This window comes from Oryctolagus cuniculus, chromosome 5 (genome assembly GCF_964237555.1).
Source record: "Oryctolagus cuniculus chromosome 5, mOryCun1.1, whole genome shotgun sequence".
Classification (NCBI taxonomy): domain Eukaryota; kingdom Metazoa; phylum Chordata; class Mammalia; order Lagomorpha; family Leporidae; genus Oryctolagus; species Oryctolagus cuniculus.
Window position 1 is genome coordinate 129,967,582 of NC_091436.1, and position 27,363 is coordinate 129,994,944.

The window sequence follows — 27,363 nt, forward strand, 5'->3', positions numbered from 1 at the left end:
CAGAGATGACCATATTTCTCAATTTAATTCTTCTCAAATTTCCTACACTCTCCCCTATTCCTCCCTCTCAATTGCCTCATACTTCACTGGGAAAATAGATCCCATGAGTCTATCCCTCATTCTCTCTCCACCAAGTCTGTTGGTCTGCGTCTGTACCTGATTCCCGGCCTCCTCTCTATCACTCAGAACTCTCCTGTCTCTGCCAGTCCTCTTCTCATCTTGCCTTCTCAAGTATATTACACTTGCAACTTTCTTCTTTCTGCAGTATTACTGATTTTTCCTAATCTATGGGCTCCCTCTCATCAGTACATTCTAGGATCTCCCTTTAAAAAATAAAACAGTAGCCTTCCTTACTCACATCTCTTCCTGCTGTTTTCCATTTCTGTGTTCTCTTTCTCCAGAAACACTGCCTGAGAAGAGTTGTCAGTCCTCTTGTCTACCTTTTACTTCCCATTCATTTCTTTACCCTCTGCGGTGGGGCTTCTGTCCTCTCTGCATTCCTGAGGCTGCTCTCATTAAGGTCGCTGATGGTTGTTGGTAATTATTTTTTTTATAACATAGTCTTTAAGAAAACAGGAATAACTTTTTCCTCTTTAAGACACTCTTTTACTGTTGGATTTTATAGTATCACACTATAGTGGCTATGGAGGTATCCCATTTGGTGCTCCCTTCATGAGACTGTGCCCAGGGCAAGAGCTGACTGCTAACCTTCAGCTACCATACCCTCTGATCCAACACAGCAGGCGTGTTCCAAGCTGACAAAATACATGACAGGAGTACTAGATCTGAGGAGTACTTTTATTGTATTGTATTTCTTTATTGAGCAGTCTTGGATCAGAACTCCCCTTTGGCCAAGCCATGTCTTAGAGCTGAGCTTTGGTCTGGGGCACTTCCAAGACAACCCTTACATCCCAGTCTCCTTCCACAGGTGTCAGACCTGCATCAGATCTGAAGCTCTCTCTACCTACTCCTGCTCCTCCTCCTTTACATTTCTTCAGTACATCTAGTTCCGTCTTTGTGTCAGCTTCCCACAGGACCCAAACTGAGTAGCGTGCTATCCTGTTTCCTTATCCACATGGCTATTCCTTTTATCATCTTTGCTTATTCATCATGAGCCTTTAGCACTGATGCTGTTAACTCTTCTCCTCTTGCTCCTTTGAGATTTTGTTCACTGCCATGAATTTAAATATAATCTTGGTGTTTTGGACTCTCTCTGTATCTCTAGTTCTGATCTGTCCCCAGAACTCTGGACTTATATATCTAATTGCATTCTTGGCATCTCCATTTGGGTATTTATAGTCATCTATGAGGGGATGTAGTTTAAGGAACTCCAAATCCTCCTTATCCACATATGTCTCTGAGTTGTTATTCACGGAACGACTCCAGTCGTTCTGGATAGCTCTCTTTTCCTCATCTCCCAAGAGCAAACCCTATCTATTGAACTCTAAAGTATCCACATTGATCTATTTTTTCTCCATCTTCGCTATTGCTACCCTAATCAGTTTTGCAACAGTCCTCTAACCCATTGCCCTCTTGCCCACTTGTAGTTCGTTCCCCACTCAGTAGCCAAATGAATTTTTAAAATGCAGATTGGATGCAATCATTCCCTTGATTAAAGTACTACAAAGGATTTTTGTCAGGCTAAAATGTCACAAGCTTGCCTACCTTGTCTGCAAAGCCCTAAATCTGGCCTTTACCAATCCCTCAGACCTCTCTCTTCTCCCCCCTTGCTCCAGCCACAGTGGTTTTCTTTTGAGAAACCTTGATTATTCTTTCCCTACCTGGGTTTCTTCCTCCTTGTCACTCAGATCACAGCTTAAATATTAGCTCCTCCAGGAGCCCCTCCCCGACCTCCTACCTAAAGTAATCAGAAACTAGCTGGTTGCTTTGTAGCACATCACTGTTTTATTCTCCACAGAGTAGTTGTACTTTGCAGTCTTTGTCCCCAGCTAGATGTAAGCTGGGTGAGGAGAGTTCTTTCCTGTCTTGTTACTGCTGTATTCCCAGCACCTAGACCAGTCTTTAGTTACAGGAGACATTCATAAACATCTGTGCAGTAAGCCAGTGGGTAGAATGTTGATACTTTACCTTCAGGAATATATATATTTCTTTCTCTGGAATTTTCCCAACTCTATTTCTAAATGTGTATCTCTCCCTACATTCATCATTTCTCCAAATGTATTTTTCCTTGAATTTATACATAATGCTAATATAGTTAAAAATCCCTTCCTAGTGAATTCCATGGGGCATGCTGTTGGTTTGGTTATAGTGGAATTTGTCACTGTGGCAGAAATTGCCTTTCCCATGCAGCAGAACGGGGATAGAGCAACCGGCTGTCCATTTATCTGCAGAATTAGGAAGGGAGGAGCTCTGACTCGGAGACCAAGATCTTGCGTGAGATCCAGTGAGCCCATATCCTGCCTTCCCTGGGCTCCCTGATATTTTATATAAAGTGTTGATTTGGGCTTTGTTTCTTCCTGGATGAATGATTTGAGTAGAAGAAGAAGAGGAAGAGAAAAAAACTAAAAGACAGTTGCCATTTGATGAGAATGGAAGCTTCTATAGTTATTCTTTAAACTGTTCAGCTAAACTGTGTCTCTCCTCCTTATTGTAGCCCTCCTCCTGCCCCACCCTGCAAAAAAAGGCACATCATCAGGTGCTGTTTTTCTACAGAAGAATACACATGAATGAGGGCCAGTAAATAAAAAAACACAAAACAGAACACAGTTCCTAATGTGAAGGATGTGGTGCTGACAGTTTGTCGTAAACAGAGCAGTGAAGGTTTTTTGGTTTTGCTTTTGATTGGGTATTCTTCTGAAATGTGGAAACAGCTTTGTTATATTATGAAGATCTTTCTTTCATTGTAGTGGTAATTGTGTTCAAATGGATCATCAAATTTTTTTTTGTTTTAATGGCTCAAATGTTACAGTGTGTAAGTATCTGGAGTTAGTTTTTAAAGTCATTTATTAAGAACTTTTGTCTCTCTCAGACAGAAGTGTTTGTATCCTTTCTTTTATTCCCATAATCCTTGATAATATGACCCTTACCATTACAGTTGTCTGTGTCCTATGCAATGAACACAGCTAAGGGCACACAAGGGCTCTATTTTATACATTTTTGCCCATCTTTAATCCCCTGTCTGCTTTCTCTCTTACCTCTTTATATAGGACCTGGGACAGAGAAGGGATGGGGCCTGTCTCTACAGCTATCTTAGCCTGTTACCTTCCTTATATCACCTCCTGCATCTCATCCTGCACTTGCTGAGGGCTGCCTATTTCTAGTCTTATCAGGTTATTCAAGGAAGGTGTTTATTGGCTTGAAATATTGTGTCCCCTGCCTATTATATTGCATTCCCCCTGTTTCAGTTCTTAGATTAAGCTCTTTGTCAATAATTTCATCTTGTCTATCTCTACCAATAAATGCAGTCTGTCCATGAAAAAAAAATAAGTGAGCCATTTCCCATCTACACTTTTATATATGCCTCCATTGATTTTGTCTTGGTTTTCTCTTACTTATCTTATCAAACTGTAAGTTTTATACAGGCCAATCTAAATCAATCACTGCATGCTCATTGAAAGCCAGTGCTGTGATGAAAACAGTGGGAATTACTGACAAATATTAAGGTGTCATGTATGTTCTTGAGAAGTTAATTTGCATGGAGAATTAAAAATTGTCCCTTATCTGGTACACTATTTTAAGAATCACTATTGAATGAGCTATTAATAGCTTCTGTGTATGGAAAGAAACTCTGAGACTGATTTCAAGTTCAGAGACATGGGCATTCTGGAGAGTGTTCCAGGGAGATGGAATGAATTTTGCAAAAGCCAAAAAAATTTGGGAAAAAGCCAAACAATCTCAACACTCATTGGATAGATGCTTCTTCTGTTGACTTCCATCTGCCTTGCCCTGTCTCCACCACTTCCGTTCCTAGGCACCCCAACTCGGGTGGTAAGGTAAGCCTCAGTGGAAATAATGCCTCCCTACTGCTTCCCTTCAAAATGATATAAGGTGTGGGGAGCAACTGGGAGCAACTCGGACTAGACTAAGTTACTGGAATTAAGACTTATTCTATGCATCTGCTCTCCCACAATATGGCGCTGGGAGAGGAGGAAACAGCTTCTACACAGCTGCCTCCAGTTCAATCAATAAACTGTAGGACTTGCTCCTGATTGGAGGAGAGCAGCGTACTCGGCGTGTGGGTAGCAGAGTTGGGATTGGTGGAAGAGGACTATAAAGGAGGAGAGAGACAACATGCACCAGGAACATCTATCTGAAGGAACACCTGTGCAGCCCCCGAGAGAGCCAGCCGGAGGTATGCCGCTCCCCTGGGGAAGTGGGGAAAGTGGCAGGGGGCCCGCCCCTCCACGGAGGTGGAGGGACGGTAGCCAACCCGGGAAGAACCAGCAGCAAACCCGGGGAGGGCCGAGCAGACAAAAGAACAGCGCAGGGTCCTGTGTCGTTCCTCCACGAAGAGGGGGAGCGACAATAAGGTAAACAGATTAACTGGGCACTCTAAAAAGGGACAGTGAGATATGGTAAATTTGCAAATGTCAATTCTTGCATCAGTACACACACTGCTCTTTTGCACATAAATAGGTACTGTATGTACTAGTTAAATGACGGCTCCCTTTTGTCCCTGTCTGTTTTTATAACAGTAGAATTCTAATTGTGTATGCTAACTGATGTGTGGGCCAAGTCTGTCTTTACAGAGCGTTAGTTGTAAATTTACCACATTGTAGTATTTCAGCATGTGCTTTGATATTTATTTTTTCCTTTTAGAATGCTTCTGTCATTTGTTGAATATCCATACACATATTCTCTATTTTCTCCCTGTGGTGAATGTCTGGAAGGGGAGGGTTTGGGGGCCTTGAATGATTTATTGTTTAAATAATTTTATTCATTGTAAAGACTCCAAAATGTTCTATTGTAAAGAGTCCAGAATGTTGTAGAAACTTCAGCAGTCTCAAGGTAATCCTTTTAAAATCGAGCTTTTTGCTCATCGTTCAAATTACCAGTACCCTGACATGTCTGAGGTTTAGGAAAATTTGGCTCAAGTTGATGAGGGGTCTAATATAGGTCTTTGTTGCTGAGTGAAACTCAGTGGTTTTGGCTCTTGGGAATTTGGGCAGAATTGTTGGTTTGCTTGATTTGGCTTCCTTTGGACCACACCCATGCAGTTTTCTTTGGGTTTAGCTTGGTAATCCCCTCCCCACACCAAACTCAGAGTGGAACACAGTGAGAATAATGAGGTTTATCCCTCAAGCTGTAACTCATTGTAGAGCTTTATCCAGTTTGGAAAAAGAGGAAACCCCAGCCTAGATATAAATCTTAAGTGAGATGTTTATTGAAACTAGACTAAACAATCCCAGAGTTAGTTGGGATCTTGCAGATCACTTGGCCAAACTCTCTACCTGATGCATGATTCCAGGGGTCGCTTTCCAGTGATTAAAGTCTTTAACAGCTGATTAACTTCCTCCAGGCTTCCACATTTCCATTTTGGATTGAGCTTCTTGACTTTGTTGTCCAAATTTGCTACATCTGTTTGGTTTTTTCTTTCTTTTTGATCTGTTAAGAACCAAAGGAGGTTATCTTAAGACCTCTAGATGTACAAACAAGGGATCTTCAAAATATTCATAAAACAGGTACATTATCTCTTAATTATACTTTTCCACTAACTTTTTTTAGTCTTCTCGTCTTTGTACTTATAATTCTGTCCATTTATGCCTTATATGTCTGGAGGTTAGAATGGTTCCATCTTCCTGAGAAACTTTCCTTTAAAGCCTGTGTAGTGACTGATTTTATATCTATACTTTTTTTATGTCTTAAAGTGTATTTTTAAAAAATAGGCCTACTGTATCTTATCTAAAGCCCACAGTACAGAATATTATATAACAGCAGGTTCTGGGCTTGCAGCCAACAATCAAACCCATTTATATAAGAAAATGTGTGAATATTCACACTAAGTGGGGTACATAAAAATTTATTTTTCCATCTTTTTTACTTTCAAACATCTCGTACGTTCTTATGCCTTAGTTGTGCCTCTTTGTAAATGAAATATGGAAGATCTTTACTTTTTTATTCAAGTTTTAGTCATTGGTAACATTTATGATTTTTCCTCTCATATTTATATTCTATGTATCCTATATTTCTTTTCTCCCTCCTTTCCTGTTGTCTGTTTTGTTGACCATTTTCATTATTTGTTTCTCTGCTGCTTACCAGGAAGTCTTATATTCTCTCCCTCTCTCTCAGTGACTCTTGTTAAAAATTTATAATCATAATTAATTTCTTAGCATCTAAAATTGATCATTGATGAATCTCTAATCTGATTATATGATTAACTTAAATCACATTCCTCCCATTTTATCTTATTGTTTAATGTTTTAGTTCTTTTTTTTACATGATTCAAATTAGAATTTTTTTAAGATGTATGCATTTATTTGAAATACAGAGTTAGAGAGAGGCAGAGAGAGAGAGAGAGGAAGAGAGAGGAAGAGAGAGGGAGAGAGAGGGAGAGAGAGGGAGAGAGAGGGAGAGAGAGGGAGAGAGAGGGAGAGAGAGGGAGAGAGAGGGAGAGAGAGGGAGAAAGAGTCCTTCCATCCACTGGTTCACTCCCCAGTTGGCCTCAACGGCCAGAGCTGCACTGATTCAAAGCCAGGAGTCAGGAGCTTCTTTCTAGGTTTCCCATGTGGGTCATCTTCTACTGCTTTCCCAGGTCATAGCAGAGAGCTAGATTGGAAATGGAGTATCTGAGACTCAAACCAGTGCCTGTATGGGATGCCGGCACTGTAGGCAGTGGCACCACCTCTATGACACAGCACTGGCCCCAGTTATTTTTATTTTATAAAAATATCAATGTACATTTGGGTTTTCCCCACATTTTCCTAGTTCCTTTGCTATTTCTGGTTTCAATTCCCTTCTTTGTAAAGTACATCCTTTAGTAGCTCCTTCAGAGAGGGTGTATTCATAGCTAAATTTCCCAGTGTTTCTTTCACTTGGCTTACAACTATCTCAGTATGGAATTCTTTGTTGACAGTTGTATTTTCTTGATATTTTGGGGATATTTTCCCGTAACCTTTGAGCTTTTTCTCTTGAGAAGTCTGCATTAGTCGAATTGGTCTACTTCAGGGAATGTATCTTCTTTCATTGTTTTTAAGAGTTTCACCTTGTGTTTGTGTTCTGTGGTTTCTCAGTGATACGTCTTGATGTGTATTTATTTTCATTTATCCCACTTAGAACTCCTTGTGCTTCCTAAATATGAGGATGCATGCCTATCATCATTTCTGTTAACGTCTCATCTTCTTTTTTAAAATATTTCCTCTGTTCCATTCTTAGTAACGCCTTTGTTTTGAAAAGATAATTTATTTTAAAGGCTGCATAGTAGTCGCTTGTGTGAATGCCACCAATTTCTTTTAAAACAAGAAATCTTGGTTGTGTATTTTTTTTTAAGGCAGAGTTACAGAGAGAGGGAGAGACAGATCTCTCATCCACTGGTTCACTCCCCAAATGGTGAAATTAGCTGGGGCTGGGCCAGGTCACAGCCAGGAGCCAGAAGCTTCCTCCAGGTCCTCCACATGGGTGGCAGGGTTCCAAGGACTTGGGTCATCCTCCACTGCTTTCTAGGCATATTAGCAGGGAGGTGGATCAGAAGTGGAACAGCTGGGACTCCAATCAGTGCCCATATGGGATGCTGGCACTGCAGGCAGTGGTTTCATTTGCTACGACACAGTCATACCTCCCTTTTTTAAAAAATGTATTTATGTATTTATTTAAAGGGCAGGATGACAGACAGAGAAGGACACACACACACATACACACAAACACACACAGATATCTTCTATCTGCTGGCTCACTTTCCAGATAGCTGCAGCTTTGGCTCCTCCAAAGCTGGGAGCCCAGAAGTCAAGCTTGCTCTCCCACACAGATGTTAGGGGCCCAAGCACCCGGGCCATTTTCTGCTGCCTTCCTGGCCTCATTAGCAGGAAGTTGGATCAGAAGCATAGTAGCCAGGTATCCAATATAGCATGCCAGTGACGCAGGCAGTAGCTTAACCCAACCCACTACACAGCCTTGGTCCCTGAAATGCCTATTTATAACTCATATTAAACATATATTTTCCTTTTCATTCACTGTTATCTCAGACTTTTTTTTTTTTTTTTTTTTGACAGGCAGAGTGGACAGTGAGAGAGAGAGACAGAGAGAAAGGTCTTCCTTTGCCGTTGGTTCACCCTCCAATGGCCGCCGCGGCCGGCGCGCTGCGGCCGGTGCACCGCGCTGATCCGATGGCAGGAGCCAGGAGCCAGGTGCTTTTCCTGGTCTCCCATGGGGTGCAGGGCCCAAGCACCTGGGCCATCCTCCACTGCACTCCCTGGCCACAGCAGAGAGCTGGCCTGGAAGAGGGGCAACCGGGACAGAATCCGGCGCCCCAACCAGGACTAGAACCTCGTGTGCCGGCGCCGCTAGGCGGAGGATTAGCCTAGTGAGCCGCGGCGCCGGCTGACTTTTAAAAATATATTTTCTGGGGCCGACACTCTAGCGCAGCCAGTTAATGCTTTGGCCTGAAGTGGCGGCATCCCGTATGGGCACCGGTTCGAGACCCGGCTGCTCTACTTCCCATCCAGCTCTCTGCTGTGGCCTGGAAAAGCAGTAGAAGATGGCCCAAGTCCTTGGGCCCCTGCCCCCACATGGGAGACCTGGAAGAGTCTCCTGGCTCCTGGCTTTGGATTGGTTAAATCTGGCTGTTGCAGCCAGTTGGGGAGTGAACCAACAGATGGAAGACCTCTCTCTCTCTCTCTCTCTCGCTCTCTCGCTCTGCCGCTCCTCTCTTTGTGTAACTCTTTCAAATAAATAAATAAATCTTTAAAAAATATGTTTTCTGACTTCTCATTTTTTTGCATTTTAGGTGTTATTTCAAATATCTTTAGAACTTTACAAAGTCTTTGTTACATATGCCAGTTCTGCTTAATCTTTAAATTGAGTTTTTAAAGTTTCAATGACCACATCTTCAGTTTTAGAATTTATATTAAACCAGTGGGTAATGTAAATTTATAGCTCAGTTATGCACATGGATAAGTCAAAGGTGACAAACGCTGAAGGAAGACTTTTTCTTTTCTCATCCGTAGTGGAGACAGAGATGGGCAAGTTTCCTTGTTATTTCCCCTGCTGTTAGATAGATATGCCTCTTTTCTTTTGCTTTTCATTGTTTTATTAATGGCCTTGGATTAATAAAGATATCTCAGCATCCACTACCCGCTTTATATTGACCCCAGCATCTGATTTCTGATATCAGAATTTTCCCCACCTCACGTTCCCATATTTGCCCCAGCATTGGCTCATTACCTGACTTTGTTTTTCATTCACCTCTTTGTTTTTGGTCCCTAGGTGTTTTCCTTACCATCTTGCAAATATGTTTATCCATTTAAAAGAGTATATATTGTATTTTATCTGGAATCTCTAAGTTGGCTTTAGAAGGAGAGAGTTAAGGCTTTCTGGGCAGCTGTAGAGGGAGAATTTGAAGACTTGGCTATTGTACATTTTCCTGACCCACGCTAACACATTTGCCTGTTTATTGATACTTACCTGCAGGTCTTTTTGTTGATCCTGTTCACATTTTTTGTTGCTGTTGTTAGATTTTGTTAGGTTTAGTCCCTCATTCTAGCTTTTCATTTTTTAAAACTTGACTCAATTATCTAGTATGTTAATTTTACTTCTCAGCCATGAGTTAATTGCACATTTTATGTGCATACCATCTGGGTCTTCCATAACTGTTTGATAAAAATGTTAAACAGAAGCAGTCTATGTACACTGCCCAGGGACATGCCATTAAAGATCTGTCAATGGATATTGATCAGAACTTTTTGAGACTATTACAAATGTGTCCAGCTCTTTTATTCATTTTGGCTTTCATTGCAATATTTTGTCCACAACTATTATTCTTAGTGAACTTCTTAAGCTCAGCTCAGTCCAGTCCTGCTCAGCTGGTGTTTCTTACATGCACACTGTGGAATATTGTATGTATTGTGTGCCCCAGGGACACAGAGAGGAGGTCATGATTCCTGTCTTCATGATGCTCATCATCTAGTAGAGGAGAAATCCAGGTAGTAAAGAGCCAGCCATGTGGTCATCTCTTCCTGCACTTTGATTACTAACTGACTGCTCTATAATTTATAGCATCTACCCTTTTTGCTAAGTCATAAACCCATCAGTTGAGTCTATACAGTTCATTTGTAGGAAGAGTTTCAAAAGGCTAATTTCCACATCTGTTATCTCTGTAATCTATTCATCTTGTTTTGGGATTATTCACAAAATCTTCTCTCCCATCCCTGTGAAATATACAGTATCTCTATAATATATTCTTACATTTTCAGAGTATCTTTGCATCAGTAAAGAGTACTAAAAATATTGAATGTATCTCTCACCAGATACAGAAATCAAATCAAAGGGGTCAAAGACTTAAATGGGAAACCTGAAACTCTGAAGCCACCAGAAGGCAACACAGGGAGAACACTTCAAGGCATTGGCCTGGAAAAAATTTTTTTGGATAATACCCCCAAAGCACAGGTGACAAAACCAAAACTTGTCAAATGGGTTTTTATCATACTGAAAAAAACCTTGAACACAACAAAGGAAACAATTGGCAAAGTGAAAAGGCAACTTGCAAAGCAGGAGAAAATATTTGCCAGTTATTCATGCAATAAGAGATTAATATCCAGAATATAAAATGAACTCAAAACAGCTCAACAGCAAGAAATACAAGTAAACTGATTTTAGAATAGACAAATGACCTGTATAGACTTTTCTCAAAAGAAGACATACTAATGGCCAACAGGTAGATGAAGAAGTAGTCAGTGTTACTAATAATCAGGGAAATAAAGAAAATTTATTTAAAATAAAATCACAACATGATATCTTCTCATCCCAGATAGGATGGCTATTATCAAAAAGGTAAAAAATAACAAATGCTGATGAGGATGTAGAGAAAGGGGAACCCTTGTATATAGTTGATATAAATGTAAATTAGAATAAGCATTATCAAAAACAATAGAGAGGTTCTCAGAAAACTAAAAATAGATCTACTAAATGATTTAGTTATCCTGCTACTGGCAATACTATACCTAAAGGAAAGTATAGCAGCAGGTTCTGTGTTTACTGCAGCACCATTCACAGTGGATTCCATGATAGGTAATCAACCTAGGTGTCCAATGACCAAAGAATGGGTAAAGAAAATATATTTACAACAGGATATTACTAAACCATAAAAATGAATGAAATCCTGACATTTGTGACAACATGGCTGAGCTTGGAGGACATTGTGTTAGGTGAAATAATCATGTCACAGAAAGACAAATGATAAATGTCCCCACAACCTATATGGAAGCTAAAAAAAAATTGATCTCATAGAAATTAAAGAGTAGGACAGAAGTTACAAGAAGCTAGGAAGTGAAAGGCAGATAGAGAAAGAAGATGGATAATGGGTACCAAAATATAATTATAATGGAAAATTAGTTCTAGTGTTCTAGAACTGTAGTTAACAACTTACTGCATGTTTCAAAGTAGCTAGAAAGGAAGATTTTGTGAACAATCCCAACGCGCAATGACATGATGAATATTGAGGTGATGGAAACGTGATTTACCCTGATTTGGTCTTTTTTTTTTTTTTTTTTGACAGGCAGAGTGGATAGTGAGAGAGAGAGACAGAGAGAAAGGTCTTCCTTTTGCCGTTGGTTCACCCTCCAATGGCCGCTGCTGCCGGCGCGCTGAGGCTGGCGCACCGCGCTGATCCGAAGGCAGGAGCCAGGTGCTTTTCTGGTCTCTCATGTGGGTGCAGGGCCAAAGCACTTGGGCCATCCTCCACTGCACTCCCTGGCTACAGCAGAGAGCTGGCCTGGAAGAGGGGCAACCGGGACAGAATCTGGTGCCCCGACTGGGACTAGAACCCGGTGTGCCGGCGACGGAAGACAGAGGATTAGCCTGTTAAGCCACGGCGCCGGCCCTGATCTGGTCTTTACACATTGTACATATGTATGAAAATGTCATACTGTACCTCATAAATAGACACAATTATTATGTATCAGTTAAAAATAGACATGTTACTTTCAGCATTTCTCTTCTGTTGTACTCTCTTAAATTTCTTCTCAAAATTTCCTCTTTTTTCCCCTAAACTTCCTATTTCTCAAAAAACCTGTTCAATATAAATGTCTGATACCAATCTGGTCTGTGTTGGCCTGGTCCCTAAAATTGACACCCTTGCCAAGGGTTTCCTAATTGTTCCAAGACTTCTTCTCAATTCTTTATTATTGGTCTTTGAAAATCTGCAGGACAAACAAGTGGTATAACCACATTTTCCATGAAAGAACTTAATTTAGTTAAGCATTAAGTTTTTATCAGGGCTAAAAATTTCGGATTTAATCTGTCTTTTCTCTCTGTAACCTCAACCAGCCTCTATGAATCAGGAGGTCCTGCTAATTTTTGAAGCATTTCATCTCTATGCCCAATGCTTTATTTCTACATTTAGTGCCCCATCTGTGCCCTTATCTTTTCTCATCTTCTAATGAAACAACCTCCTAAATGTTTTCCATTTCTTAGTCTTATGTTTTTCAAATTATGATTCATAATCTGCTAGATTATAAAATCAACTTGCTTGTGTATGACCATAATTTTTAATGATGCAAAACAGAACCACTAGACAATATTGGCCTCTATGGCATGCAGTAAGAGTATTTTTTAATAAAACTTTTGCCTTCATTATTTTTTTTTTTTTTTGACAGGCAGAGTGGACAGTGAGAGAGAGAGACAGACAGAAAGGTCTTCCTTTGCCGTTGGTTCACCCTCCAATGGCCGCCGCGGCCAGTGCGCTGCGGCCGGCGCACCGCGCTGATTGGATGGCAGGAGCCAGGAGCCAGGTGCTTTTCCTGGTCTCCCATGGGGTACAGGGCCCAAGCACCTGGGCCATCCTCCACTGCACTCCCTGGCCACAGCAGAGAGCTGGCCTGGAAGAGGGGCAACCGGGACAGAATCCGGCGCCCCGACTGGGACTAGAACCCGGTGTGCCGGCGCCGCTAGGCGGAGGATTAGCCTAGTGAGCCGCGGCGCCGGCTTTTGCCTTCATTATTAAAATGTATATGCCAGCTGTTAACTTTAACTCACCTCCTGTCAGAGGTGCTAGTAAGCGTGTGGCCTTTTTGTCGTTTGCAGAGGGATCTATCTGGCACTTGCACCTTTCACCTATGATGAGAGCATTCCATCCCAGGCATCTTGGTAGGAGGCTGGGCCTGCCTCCCTTCGTAGAAGCTACAGAAAGCCCAAGTCTTGCTTTCCTAACATCCCTAAGCTGGGGTGCTGATTTATGACCTAGGCTTGCTTACTTAGATGCATAGGATATTGAATTGGGATGGACAGAGCAGGGAGAGTGGATACTTAGACCATGGTGGGTGGTAACGGCATCAGCATTTGGATCTCTAGGCTGCAGTGACTGACAGCTCAGCAGTGGTATCCTGTGATGCAATGGCATTCTCCCCACAATGGTTCTTGGCGTGGTTTGTGCTGAATTCTGGCTACCTAGCTTCCTCTTGCTGCTGCCTACTTGCTGAGCCTGATTCTTTGAACTTCCTGGAGACTTTGAACTACTCTCTGTCCATCAATCAAGTTTCCTACTTGCTGTGTCCCAAATATTGCCCTTCCCCTGCCCCAGTTCATTTGTTGAAGCCCTATCCCCTAATGTGACTGTGGCTGGGGATAGGATCTTTCAGAATTAATTATGGTTAAATGAGTCCATAATCAAACACCAGGGTAGCCCTATAAGAAGAGGGAGGGAGAGAGAGAGAGGAGGGAGAGAGACAGATCTTCTGCATGAGGATACAATGTAAAAGCAGCTATCCACAATCCAGGGAGAAGTACTGCACCAACAGCCAAACTCTGATGGACCTTGATCTTGGACTGTTCAGCTTGCAGAATTGTGAGAAAGAAAATTCTGGGGGCCCGTGCTGTGGCGTAGCGGGTAACGCCACCACCTGCAGTGCCAGCATCTCATATGGGCAGTGGTTCGAGTCAAGTCCAACCTGCCCCGTTTCAGATCCAGCTTTCTGCTGGCCTGGGAAAGCAGTAGAAGATGGCCCAAGTCCTTGGGTCCCTGAACCTGCATGGTAGACCCAGAAGAAGCTCCTGGCTCCTGGCTTTGGATTGCCCCAGCTGAGGCCATCGTGGCCATTTGGGAGTGAACCAGCGGATAAAAGACTCTCTCTCTCTCTCTCTCTCTCTCTCTCTCTCTCTCCCTCTCCCCCCCTTCCCTTCCTCCCTCCCTCCCTCCCTCTCCCTGTCTCTGCCTCTCCCTGTCTCTGCCTCTGCCTCTGCCTCTCTGTAACTCTGCCTTTCAAATAAAATAAATAAATCTTTAGAAAAATAAAAATAATATTAAAGAAAGAAAATTCTGTTGTGTAAACCACCTGGTCTTTGGTATTTATTAATGGAGGCCCAAGTGACTGATAGTTACATCCAGTAAAGCTGGTTCTGTTGCTTGTCTAAGAATTTTGAAAACTTCACAGGATTTCTGTAAAAGTTAACTGGGGCCATGAGTACTATCTGTCACGCGGCAAATTTTCAACAGAAGGTTATTGTTACTATTACTGACTGTGATTAGGAAAAAGGAGGATAGAACTTCAGAAAAGACACACGGAAGATGGCAGGCCTTCAGGTTCAGAGCCCTGCCACCGACGGAGGTCAGCTCAGGCTGTCTGGGGTGAGATGAGAAGCACAGGCCTGGAGCTTGCCTGGGAACCAGCCTGGCAGGGATGGCATGGGAACAGAGGCCCCAGCCGGCCATCAGGGAGAGAGACCAGGGCTTCTTCCCCTCTGCTAGCCCCAGCCCCAGGCACAATGCCTAGGACAGAACGAGGCCAGACCCGTTCTCTGATACCCTGCGGAGTCACCTGGGGATCTGCGGTTGGGTGTCATCGCTTGAGCCTACAGAAGTCTATGGAGCTGTGCCAGCAATGCAATCCTTTAACGCAGAACAACAAAACAGAAGCCAATGCCAGTCACCAGGGAGGGTTGAAGCAGCTAAAACCTGGGTGTTCGTGTCAGATATTGGGTGTGTGAGTCCTATCCATCCTTTCAAGTCCTGCTCAAAGAGCATTTCCAAAGTGAAACCCCCAGTCATCCCAACTGCAACAAATCATCCCTTTCTGTGTGCCCACTCAACACTCGGTTTGCGCCTCTATTACAGCTCCTATTGTGTGCTGTGTGTTGTTTCTTATACCCCAACTAGACTGTCAGTGTTGTGAAGGATCCCATCTTGATTCATCGATATATTCCTACAGTGATTAGCACAGTGCTTTGTATGTGACAGGTGAAAGGAAAATCAAATTCGTGACAGTTAAAACTGCACTGTTAACAGGTGGACTGCAGGTGTGAGCTTAGATGGCAACTACAGCACCCTCTTGTGGCTGGTCTGGGGAGGGTGCCAGGGGCCTAACTATTCCAAGAGTCAGAGTTGGAAGGGAATAGAGGGTTGCTTCCTCTTGTTTTATTGTTCCTAGAGGAGAGCACTCACTAGCAGGAACGCACATACCCCCACTTAGTGAGCTGGACCATGTCATAAACCAAGGCCCTTAGTGAAGACTCCTGGCCTTAATACCTGTAATCCAAAATGATAACACAATTAGATGTAATCACATCAACAAATTATTACCATAGAAACCAGACTACTCTCCTTGGATGTTCTGAAAATCTCTCGAGGACTGAAGTTTCTGTTCCTTGTCGCCCCCCTCCCCCCGCCCAACCACTCCTAGAAAATTCACACACTGTCATGGAGAGAGTGAAACAGAGCCCCCTGGACTTCTCATAGCATCACCATGGAGTGGGGACCTGCTCACCTATTTGAGAAGAGGCCTGGGGTAGCCTTTCCCACTAAATGATCCTATCCTATCGAATTGCAAGAGAGAGCCATCTGCTTTTCACTCATCCCTCCTGGGACTATTTACAGTTTTTTGTTTTAAAAATATATGTATTTATGTGAAAGACTGAGTTAGAAAGAGAGAGGAAGAGGAAGAGGAAGAGACAGAGAGAGAGAGAGAGAGAGAGGGAGGTCTGTCTTTCATCTACTGGTTCACCTCCCAAATAGGCACAATGGCCAGGAGCCTGGGCCTCCATCTGTGTCTCCCAAATGATGTCGGGGACCCAAGCACTTGGGCAATCCTCGGCTGCTTTCCCTGGTGCATTAGCAGGGAGCTGGATCAGAAGAGGAGCAACTGGAACTGGAACCAACAATCATAAGTGATGCCAGCATCGCAAGTGGCAGCTTAATCCACTGTACCACAATACCAGCTCCCAGAAACTTTTAAAGAGAAGCAGACAACAGAGTTTGCCATCACTGGCTCTGTTTCCACAAGTCTCAGTGCAGGGAGTCCAGGCGCAGCTACTCAGCACTGGCTTGGCCAGCACCTGCTCACCTCTGCCCTGCTGCTCCCCGACCAGTGGCTCCAGACTCCACTCTGTCCCCCAAGGTGCCTTGCAGCAGGCTGTAGACATGCTTGTATCCCTGGGAACTGTCCCACTTGACATCTCGTTTGAGGTTCAAAGCCTGAGTATCCTCATGACAGAGATCAGTCAGAAACCCCGAGAGTTTATTATGACAATTAAAGGTTTAAAAGTAGCTGGCTATGAATGAACAGTAACATTTTCAAAAGAAAATAAACTGAGAATGGGCCTGTGTGAGACGTGGAAAATATTTTAAAGCAAAGGAAATGATTCATCACCCTAAAGACGTGGAACTCAGATGAATTATGCAGGTCAGTTTGGAACTTGTGTGCAGAGTCTCTGTGTCCTGGATAAATCCATATGTGGGTGCTTTGTGCAGCACTCAGGGAAGATTATTCAACATTCGGACTCAGAGACAAGGGAGTCTCGTTGAATGCTTTTAGCCATTTCCTCTGAGAATCAAAGTTGGGAGGTGCAGTTGGGAGCAGGACATGCAGAGCAGAGCTTTGTTTACGTAATGGAATCTCTGTAAAGTGGTTAAAGAGTGACCTTTAAAACATTGAACTCCGTTTATTTCATTAGATTTTCTCATTTATTTCCCCAGGGTCTGTTATGGCAATTTCTCATAACATCTACGTGAGTGCTTTAAGAGAATATATTTTAACTTATATTTTATGAATTAGGTGGTTGTAGTTGTTTAAGTAAAAAGAAATAAATAAGTAGTTTTGAAAAGTAAATTTGCTCAAGTTACTTTCCAATCATTAATGAAAATAAAGATTTTATGGTGCCATCGGAGTTCAATGTTTAGTCTTAGTAATAAGTGTTTCAATGGTTTTTATGATTTTAGATTTTTTTCCCAAGTAGATTTTATTTTTGGTAGATTCCATTTTTCATGAACTGAAAATATGTTTAAATACTATAACTTAACAGAATTATAGGCTGGCACCGCGGCTCACTTGGCTGATCCTCTGCCTGTGGCGCCGGCACCCCAGGTTCTAGTCCCAGTTGGGGTGCCGAATTCTGTCCTAATTACTCCTCTTCCAGTCCAGCTCTCTGCTGTGGCCTGGGAGTGCAGTGGAGGATGACCCAAGTGCTTGGGCCCTGCACCCGCATGGGAGACCAGGAAGAAGCACCTGGCTCCTGGCTTTGGATTGGCATAGCGCGCCGGCCTTAGTAGCCATTTGGGGGTGGTGAACCAATGGAAGGAAGACCTTTCTCTCTGTCTCTCTCTCTCTCTCTCTCACTGTCTAAGTCTGCCTGTCAAAAAAAATCAGAATTATATTAGTACTTTGAAACTAATATAAATAAATGATACTTAAAATTCGAGTTTCTTATTAGAGAGATTTAGAGAAAAACTGATTTAATTTGGAAGACCAGATGAGGCAGGACATACTCAATCAGCGATACCATGAGGGGCAGGGGAGGTAGAACAGAGGCCTGTACAGCAGTTAATCCGGACCAGAAGGGACATGGCTATTTAGTGAGGTGATGAGCTTCTTATCACAGTAAGTGTTCAAGAAAAGGATGAATGACATTTTATGAGGGATCCTGGAGTGTCATGGGTTTCTGTGTTCCGTGGGATGATTTCCTGGAGGGAGAGAATTGTGAGGATCTCTCAGGTTCTAGAGCAGTAGCTCTAAGGAGTTCAGCCTGATGTAGTCATGTGCCTTTTTGGGTTGAGTCTATGTTTGAACTCATCCTATGATCATGATTCTCTTGGAAAGAGAACTAATGAAAAATACTGTTCTTAATTATTTAAGATATGGTTGAACACTTAAGTTTACTATTTTTCTAAGTCCAAAATAAGTACATAGGGGACAAAGGATTTATTCAAGTTTTGAAAAGCATGCAGAAAGATCTAACTTTTGAACTGGTGCTGCATCATAGTGGCTAAAGCCACTGCCTGCAATGCCTGCATCCCGTATGAGTGCCGAATCAAGTCCCTGCTGCTCCACTTGCAATCCAGTTCCCGCTGGTGCACCTGGGAGGGTAGCGGAGAATGGCCTAGGTATTTGGGCTCCTGCACGCACATGGGAGACTCAGGGAAAGCTCCTGCTTCTGGCTTGGTATCTGCCCAGCTCCAGCTATTGTGGCCGTTTGGGGAGTTGGCCAGCAGATGGAAGATTCTCTCTCTCTCTCTCTCTCTCTCCCCTCCCCTCTCCCTCTTCCTCTCCCTCCCCTTTTCCCCCTTCTCTCCCTCTGTAACTCTGCCTTTCAAAAAAATAAATCTTTTAAAAAGAGAAAAAGAAAGATCTAACTTTTTACTCTCACACTGTAATTCAGGCTGGTGTGGAGAAAAATAAACAATGTTTCTGCTACAATTTTTTTCCTCCAGATCCTATACTTCAAGCAATTGCATCTTGCTGATAACCAGCTCATATTCCTTCTTTGCGTGTCTAATCCACCACCAAATGTGTTCCACGTATTTTTATGTAGAGTCAACTGCCATGAAAAACACTGCATATTTTGGGTCCCAAAGACCCTGATTTACTTAGAAATTTCATGTAATGACAGCTCTTTCCACAAGCCACCATCCATCAGTGAAATGTTGAGGGGTAAAAAGGAAATTTCAGTTTTCAGTCTCAGAATCAAGGCTGCCATCATGTGGGGAAATTAGAGGTAATTGCCATGCTATTGTCAAAAGACTGAGTGATAGTTCCAAGGATGACAATTCTCAAGATACACTACTTTCTCTTCTTTGGGATCCATACTACTACACCCTGAAGACGCCAAGCTGGAGTTCTTCCAGTCTGCTCCTGCATGGCCTCACATTCATATAAAGTCCTTTCATTCTGTCTCTTTCCCCTGGTTTCTTGACAGTTATAACAGTTAACACCATATGAAAGTATACTAGAATCATATACAGTATTTATTTTATTTATTTAAAGAGCAAGAGAGAGAATATCTCCCATCCGCAGTTCAGTCTCTAGGTGCAAAAAAAAAAAAAAAAAAAAAAAAAGCTGGGGCTGGCCCAGGCTGAAGCCAGGAACCAGGCCCTCAATCCAAGTCTCCCAATGGGTAGCAGGGACCCAGATATGGTATGCATTAGCAGGAAGTGAGAGTAGATCCCGGACTCAAGCCTGGGCACTCTGGATATGAGATGTGGGCCTACCAAGTGGCATCTTAATCACTACACCAAATGCCCACCCCTGTCTTACTTTTCCAAATTGCTATTAGTTCCATCCTGATTTGTTCCACTAGAATATAGGCGCCATGAGAACAGGGAACCTGTCCATCTTAGTCACTGCTAAGTCCCTAGTACCTAGAGTAGTGCTTAACACAGATGGGTACCAGGAATTAATCTTTCACATTTTTATTGGTTCATTTATCTGCTTAAGTGTCTCATGATATTGATGGAATTGCTTTAGATTTCTCCCTTAAAATGGTATACTTTCATCTGATGTGATCTTGGCCTGCTCCTCATCCAGTCTTTTGCTAACATTATAAACTATTCTCTTTGCTCTACATCTTAGTGGAAGCCAAAACTCACAACTATTAAAAAAAAAAAAAAAAAAGAGCAATTCCGTCCCTAGACTGATCTTTACTTTCTACTCTTTATAATTCCTCCCCTTCCCAGCTAATGTGTTGGAAGTGATGGTCCATTCTGGTGCCTTGTCTCCATTCCCTCCAAAATCTAAAAGTGCTTCCATTGTCTCCTACTGACCTTTCCAAGGTACTCACCACCACACAACTGGCCATGCTTCTGGTGTTGGAACATCTAGTTTTATTCCTGATTCTAAACTTTGGTTTATTTGAAAGGCAGAGAGACAGAGAGAGATCTTCCATTTATTGGTTCACTCCCCAAATGCCCGCCAAAGCCACTTCAGGGACTTAACCACTTGAACCATCTGACTTGCTGCCTCCTGGGGTGTACTTTAGCAGGAAACTGGGGTCAGAAGCAGGGCCAGGTCTCAAACCGAGGCACTGTGACATGTGATGTGAGTGTTCCAAGAGGCACCTTCATCACCATGCCAGTCACCTATCCCTACTTCTGCAATTTATGACTTAACTCCCTACCTGCTTTCTTCCTATGATTCGTCTACAGTCACCAGTCAAGAAACAAATACTGATCGTTTCATACAATTCTTGTCATCCCTAGTTATCTTTTGCAAATCTTGTTCCAAAATTCAGATTCTCATCTGCAAGCATTCTAGAACACAGATTTGATTTTTTTTTTTTTAATTTTTTTTAGACAGGCAGAGTGGACAGTGAGAGAGAGAGACAGAGAGAAAGGTCTTCCTTTGCCGTTGGTTCACCCTCCAATGGCCGCCGTGGCCGGCGCGCTGCGGCCGGCGCACCGCGCTGATCCGGTGGCAGGAGCCAGGAGCCAGGTGCTTTTCCTGGTCTCCCATGGGGTGCAGGGCCCAAGCACCTGGGCCATCCTCCACTGCACTCCCTGGCCACAGCAGAGAGCTGGCCTGGAAGAGGGGCAACCGGGACAGAATCCGGCGCCCCAACCGGGACTAGAACCCGGTGTGCCGGTGCCGCTAGGCGGAGGATTAGCCTAGTGAGCCACGGCGCCGGCCTGATTTTTTTTTCTATTAGTGTTGGTGTGACTGGTGTGCTAATGTGGCGGTCAGAAAAATACGAAGTTGAAGAGTAGAAGGAACCACTCTAAAAGGTTGCCAGGACACTGGGGTAAACCAGAGAGGTAAACAAGACAGAGAAAGTCCCTGCTTTCTTGGAACTTATTTTCAATTTGAGTATTTTATTGTCCAAGGGAATTTTTTAAAGGACTTCTTTTTAATTGCACTTTAAAATTAATCTTGACTCTGTTAAAGCTGTGCATTCAGAAATCTACTTCAACCTGAAGCTTATGATTCTGTTTTTAGCAGTTGTAGTTATTGCATAAGTATAAGAAAAATCTATTTCACTTATTATCTTGTTAACATTTGGTTAATGTAAGTCTAAGAGTTGAAATTTCCCTAAATAGTTAGTTCTTATCCCAGTTGAGATAATTCAGTTACCCTAAGCAGTGTAAACCTCATTTATGTATTTAATGTGTCTTACTTTGACAAGTGCCTCAGTTGCCTGGTGGGGCAGACTTACAAACCTAACAAATCATTCCTGACACATAAGCAACTTTAAATAATGATGATAATAGGGTTGGGCATTGTGTCACAACAGATCAAGCTGATGCTTGGGACACCCACCTGCCATATCAGAGTGCCTGGTTCAAGTTCCATCTACACGTCCAATCTAGCTTTCTGGTAATGCATACTCTGGGAGACAGCAGATGATAGCTCAAGTATTTGGGTTCCTGCCATGCATGTGGAATACCCAGATGGAGTTCTTGGCTTCTGGCTTAGTGTGGCCCAGCCACAGCTATTGCAGATATTTGGGAAGTGAACCAGCCGGTGGAAGGTCCCTTGATTGAGTGACCTCTCTCTCACCCACTTGCTCTTGCTCTCACTTTGCCTTTCAAATAAGTTTTAAAAAATCAACTTTAAAAAATAATAAAGATACACATGCAGTAAATTAACCTCTCAGCATTTCAATACTGTTTCCAAAATTAAATAAAGTATATTTAAACCTTTCAATTTAATATCACAAACCTGAAATCAATAACATGTTTCAACTTGAAATTGTAGCCTCTTTAAGTATTTCTGGCTCTAGAATAGCCCAATAATGTGAAAATTGCTCCTTAACGTATTCTGTGAAAATATTAAGAGTATGAGTTTAATTTACTTTATTCTTATTTAAAAATTTTCCTGGTATATGTGTTGGGAGGGTGTTGGGCACAGTCAGTAGATAGTAGTTTTGCCATCCTTGAATAGCTGAGGTTACCAGGTTGAAAAATCAAAATATCACTATGGTGAATCATTGGCCAGAGATTGGACTGATCTTTTAGTCACAGAATGGGAGAGATCTTCCATCCATTGGTTCACTTTCCAAATGACTGCAATAGCTGAGGGTGGGCCAGGCTGAAGCCAGGGGCCATGCAGGCTTTCCACATGGGTGTAGGGGCCCAAGCATTTGGGCCATCTTCCACTGCTCTCCCAGGCACATCATCATGGAGCTAGATCAGAAACCGAACAGCTGGGACTCAAATTGGCTCTTTGAGATGGAATGCTAGCATTTCAGGCAGCCTGCTGTGCCTCAGTGCCAGCCACCTGATTTATGTTTTTCTGAGATGGCTCTTGGACATTGGGTGGAGCAAGACGGAAGTGGAACAGAGGATGTCCGTCTGGTAGTTACTCCATGGTTCTGTGTAACTCTTCCCCAGCTTTTCATGGAAGTGAAATTTATTTGGTTCTGTGAGGGTTCTCTTTATTAGCTCTCAAGATTCCACTGGTTCTTGGATCCCTTTGTCCTTTCTTCTACCCCCCGGCCTGCACTTTTAACTCCTTTTCTAGTCCTGGTTCTCGGATTTTTATTTCCTTTCACTTCTACTATTGGGGTGGTATAGGATGCTTTATTTTATTTATTTTATATTTTATTTTTTTTTGACAGGCAGAGTGGACAGTGAGAGAGAGAGACAAGTTCAGAGAGAAAGGTCTTCCTTTTGCCGTTGGTTCACCCTCCAATGGCCACCGCGGCTGGAGTGCTGCAGCCGGCGCACTGCGCTGATCTGATGGCAGGAGCCAGGTGCTTCTCCTGGTCTCCCATGGGGTGCAGGGCCCAAGCACTTGGGCCATCCTCCACTGCACTCCCTGGCCACAGCAGAGAGCTGGCCTGGAAGAGGGGCAACTGGGACAGAATCTGGCGTCCCAACCGGGACTAGAACCCGGTGTGCCGGCGCCGCAAGGCGGAGGATTAGCCTAGTGAGCTGTGGTGTCAGCAGGATGCTTTAGAATCTCAGGATGAAGGAAAATCTGGACCCAGAAAGAAAATGGGATAAGGTTTAGAGAGAGAGAGAGAGAGAAAAAAAATGGTTACACACATAGACAAAAATCTAAAAGCGAATATAGATCATACTAACCAGGATTATCTTCGAGGGACAAGATTATGGCTTTCTACTCTATGCCATTCTATGTTTTGGGTGAGGTACATATATTATTTGCAATCAGAGAAAATTTTTAAAAATTTAAATAAAATGAAATTCAAATCAAGGGGAAGTAGTGTGCCAATAGAATCAGAAAGGGCTTTATTAAGGTGGTGAAAATGAATCTTGATGAAGAATTCAGCCTAGCCACTTTTTAAAATTATTGTTAAACCTCTTATCAATATGTAATTGGAGAGTAAGAGTAGCTCTTGAATGAGCAGAATCTGATGTGTCTTTTCAGTCTGATTGTGAGCAGTGGTCCCTGTGGGTAGGTGCCCATTGCAGCTGCCTTTTCAAGTGATTGATTCCACAGTGCAATAATTGCAGAGAAGTAACACTAATTTGAATTTTGCAGTTCTCATGCTGAAAGCCGGGCAGTATGCTAAACAATCGGTGCATAATCACCAGTTTCTTGCATGAAGCACTACACAGTGCTTTCATAGCAATTTGCAGGGAATGAAAAAGAAACTTTCTGTTGCCTTAGAAAACTTGATGTAATTATGGAATCATCCATAATGACTTTGTTGACCGGAATAATTGTATTTTAGCATTTTACTTATTTGGAAGGAAAATGAAAGCTTCTGGATTGTATTAATCTCCTTAGTCAACGTCATTATCTCATGCTATTAGAATTTTGAAGTTGCTGTAAAGTTTTTTTACAAGGGATACAGTGCTGAGTATTTTTAGATTGATGACATCCATGTCTCGGGATCAAATAAACTGAGTATTGGGGCTCCCGTAAAGGATTAGCTATTTAAAGGCCTTCTTGACTAGCCTGGGAATAAAGTCCAAGATTTCTGCTGTGGAAGGCCAACTGTGCTGACAAAACTGTGTGAGCATTTTATTTTTGTAAACTTTGCAACCAACATTGACAACACAACTAGAGAGCTTATACACTAGTAGGTAGCTACTCACTCACTGTCCTGATCTACTTCGATGATATCCCACGTCTTGGGCAGGCTCCTGTGATTAGGATTTCCCATCCAAGCATACATGAGGGTATGTACTTCATATGTACTGGTGTAGAACACACGTGTTTTGCTTATTTGTATTATGTTGTACGTAGTACAGCACTGCAGAAGAAGGGATACGATAAATGTTTGTTAGAAAGAGTATATAAAGACTGGATAAATGAAAGAACAAGTAATAAGCATTCAACAAAATTTTGATTGGTGATTTGGATGAAATGCTTTGTGCCACATACATGAACTTATGGGGAAAGATGAAATGGGTGGGTTGACCAGTTTTCAGCTTGCTCAAATTTAGGCCATTTCTTTTGGTCTGAATAATTTGTGTGAAACATAACTTTGCTGATTTAGATCAATGAGTAGTTAGGCTGGTCAACCATGACTTGATCAACTATAAATATAGTGAAAACGCCATGTTAACTGCCTACTGATCAATGCAGGGGCGATATATACAGCTAGTCTTTTTCTGTAATCTACTGTGTTGTTGACCTTGAAATTGTGGCTACATTTAAGGAAAGAAAACCAGATTAATGAGATGATATTCCAAATACTATAATAAAATAGAATATGTATTTTCCATAGGTAGCACTTTCTTGGCCCACATACCTTTAAGTAACTGCAGAGAAGTTGCTATAAAATACGTAAAGAATTGGTCCTATTGTGCGAGTCTTTATGGTGCAAAATAATCTCCAGGTTAGAGGAGCACATGCTCAAGTCACACTGGGGCCAGTTTTCCGGTTTAAATTTCAACACAAAGGATTTACTGGAGATATTGGGAAGATTTCTTGACAGAGCTATTTAATACTAGAATGAGTTATTAGGAGCAATTGTGGAGTCTCTTGGCAGGCCCTAAATATTGTTGAATTTCTCTTCTGCCCGGAGTAGTTTGGGTGGGCCTACCTGGAAGCAGAAGGACAAATCAGATTGGACCTCTACCCCAGAGTGTACATGATTCATTGTAACTCAAAAGAAAGCCCCAGTTCTTCAGTGATTTAGTGGGTCTTTTTGTGCATTCGAATGAGAGCCACACACCATGTTGGACTTACGAGCTGTAGCTTGGCTGACTGCCCCCTGTGTGAAGACCTTCATTATTGAGTTTTGTTTTCATTCTTTCTGCACTTTTTCCCCTGGGTGGAAATATGTGTGCTTAGCTTCAGCTCGCAGGGAAATTATTTAATGTATAACTCTGAACTTAATATGCTGAGTTAAGTAGTGGTAGAACAAAATAAGCTGTTTTTCTTATTTGTGAAACAAAGTATGCTCTTCAAGAGGGGTGGGTGCCTGTTTCCAAGCTTACAGAATTCTTTCTAAAATGTCTGCATCATGAGAGATGAGAGGCAAAAAAAAAAAAAAATCTTAAATAAATTAGAAAATATGTTGTAACACTGTTCGCTATAATTTTTTTATAATTTTTTATAGAATTTTCAAAATACCCCCCAAAATCATATACTTCTCTTTCCTTGGAAACAATCAGTTTCTGTATTTTTGCTTGAATTTTCTAAATTAACTAAAACTGTCCTAAAAATCTATAGCAACGCCAGTGCATTTTAGAGAATTTTTAAAAATGATTTATTTATTTATTTGAAAGTCAGAGTTATACAGAGAGGCAGAGAGAGAGAGAGAGAGAGAGGTCTTCCATCCATGGATTCACTCCCCACTTGACTGCAACATCCAAAGCCAGGAGCCAGGAGCTTCTTCCAGGTCTCCCACGTGGGTGCAGGGGCCCAAGGACTTGGGCCATCTTCTACTGCTTTCCCAAGCCATAGCAGAGAGCTGGATGGGAAATGGAGCACCTGGGACTTGAACTGGCCCCCATATGGAATGCCGGCACTGCATGCAGCAGCTTTACAAACTATGGCACAGCACCGGGCCCTAGAGACATTTTTAATGCAGTGCAAATATTCAGTTTTAAACTACCTGAGTACTTAAATGAAATCAATTGAATTCCACCTCTCCTTCTGCATTCATTATGTATGTGAAAAACAGATTATATTATGTATAGTTCTTTTAAAATAAAAGTAGACATTCTAAGCAAGATGAGAACTTGGGCTATATGTATGTATATGTATATATATATATATATATATCCTTTTCATGTTCGAGCTCAATGTTTAATGTATTAGAATGTAAACTTAACACATATAACATATATAAAGTGGGTAAGTTAAAGTTCTTATGAGGGCCATAACTTCTCAGTTTTCTGTATGCTTAAATTTGAAATGTTAATGTACTAATGGAATTTTTTGTTTATAGGTCTATGTACAAGTCTACTAGGCAGATACTAAAAGGGCCAACATGAGACCAATCAATACCTAAGAATATTCCAAATGTGATTACAAAGTTTTGGTATATTGTGGAGATCACTTATTTGGTTGTCACCAGAGCTGTCACAGCTGAATAGTCTTCAGGGTGTGAGAAGAATGTTTGTATCTACAAAATAGCATCCTTTACAGGCTGTTGAATAACTATGTGCAGAGCAAGTATTTGTATATTTTGTCAGTAACATATCTTCTTTATTATTTTGGAAATAAAAATGAAAAATTTATTGTCTACAAGACAAAAGAAACTTAAAGATCTTAACTCAAAATTTAGAGTGAATTTGTCTGTGGCATCTACTTTCTTTGTATGTAATTGTACCTAAATTATCTGTTAAAATACAGGAAAAGTTAATTTCAGCCTGTCCTTGGGGATTTCGTTGTCTGCTCCTGCTGCCTGTATGATTTTTAAGTGATGTGCAGAGCAGAGTTCTAAATGGCTGTACACTCCCCAAGAGTGAAGGCAAAGATTGATCCATGAAGCTCTCCATCCCTCTGTTCGTCTTTCCAGTCTTCCTTTATTCCGCTGGTTTTACTGAATGCCTCCAAATTTCTAGTTACCTTGTCCCGGGTTTTGAAAATATTGAAATTATTGAGATGACATTTCTTTCTGCCAGTGAAGAAC

General features: G+C 42.0%; 1 protein-coding gene across 8 annotated transcripts in view; it reads left to right on the forward strand.

The window, feature by feature from the left end:
• KIF6 (kinesin family member 6) overlaps positions 1–27,363 on the forward strand; it is a 437,691-nt gene that overhangs the window by 42,296 nt on the left and 368,032 nt on the right. Inside the window, exon 2 of one of the 8 annotated variants that reach the window (XM_070074111.1) lies at positions 17,075–17,106. The exons of the other annotated variants lie outside the window; for them this stretch is intronic. The gene's annotated coding sequence lies outside the window, so the exon portion shown is untranslated. The remainder of the gene's footprint in view (positions 1–17,074; positions 17,107–27,363) is intronic. 8 annotated transcript variants of the gene reach the window in all.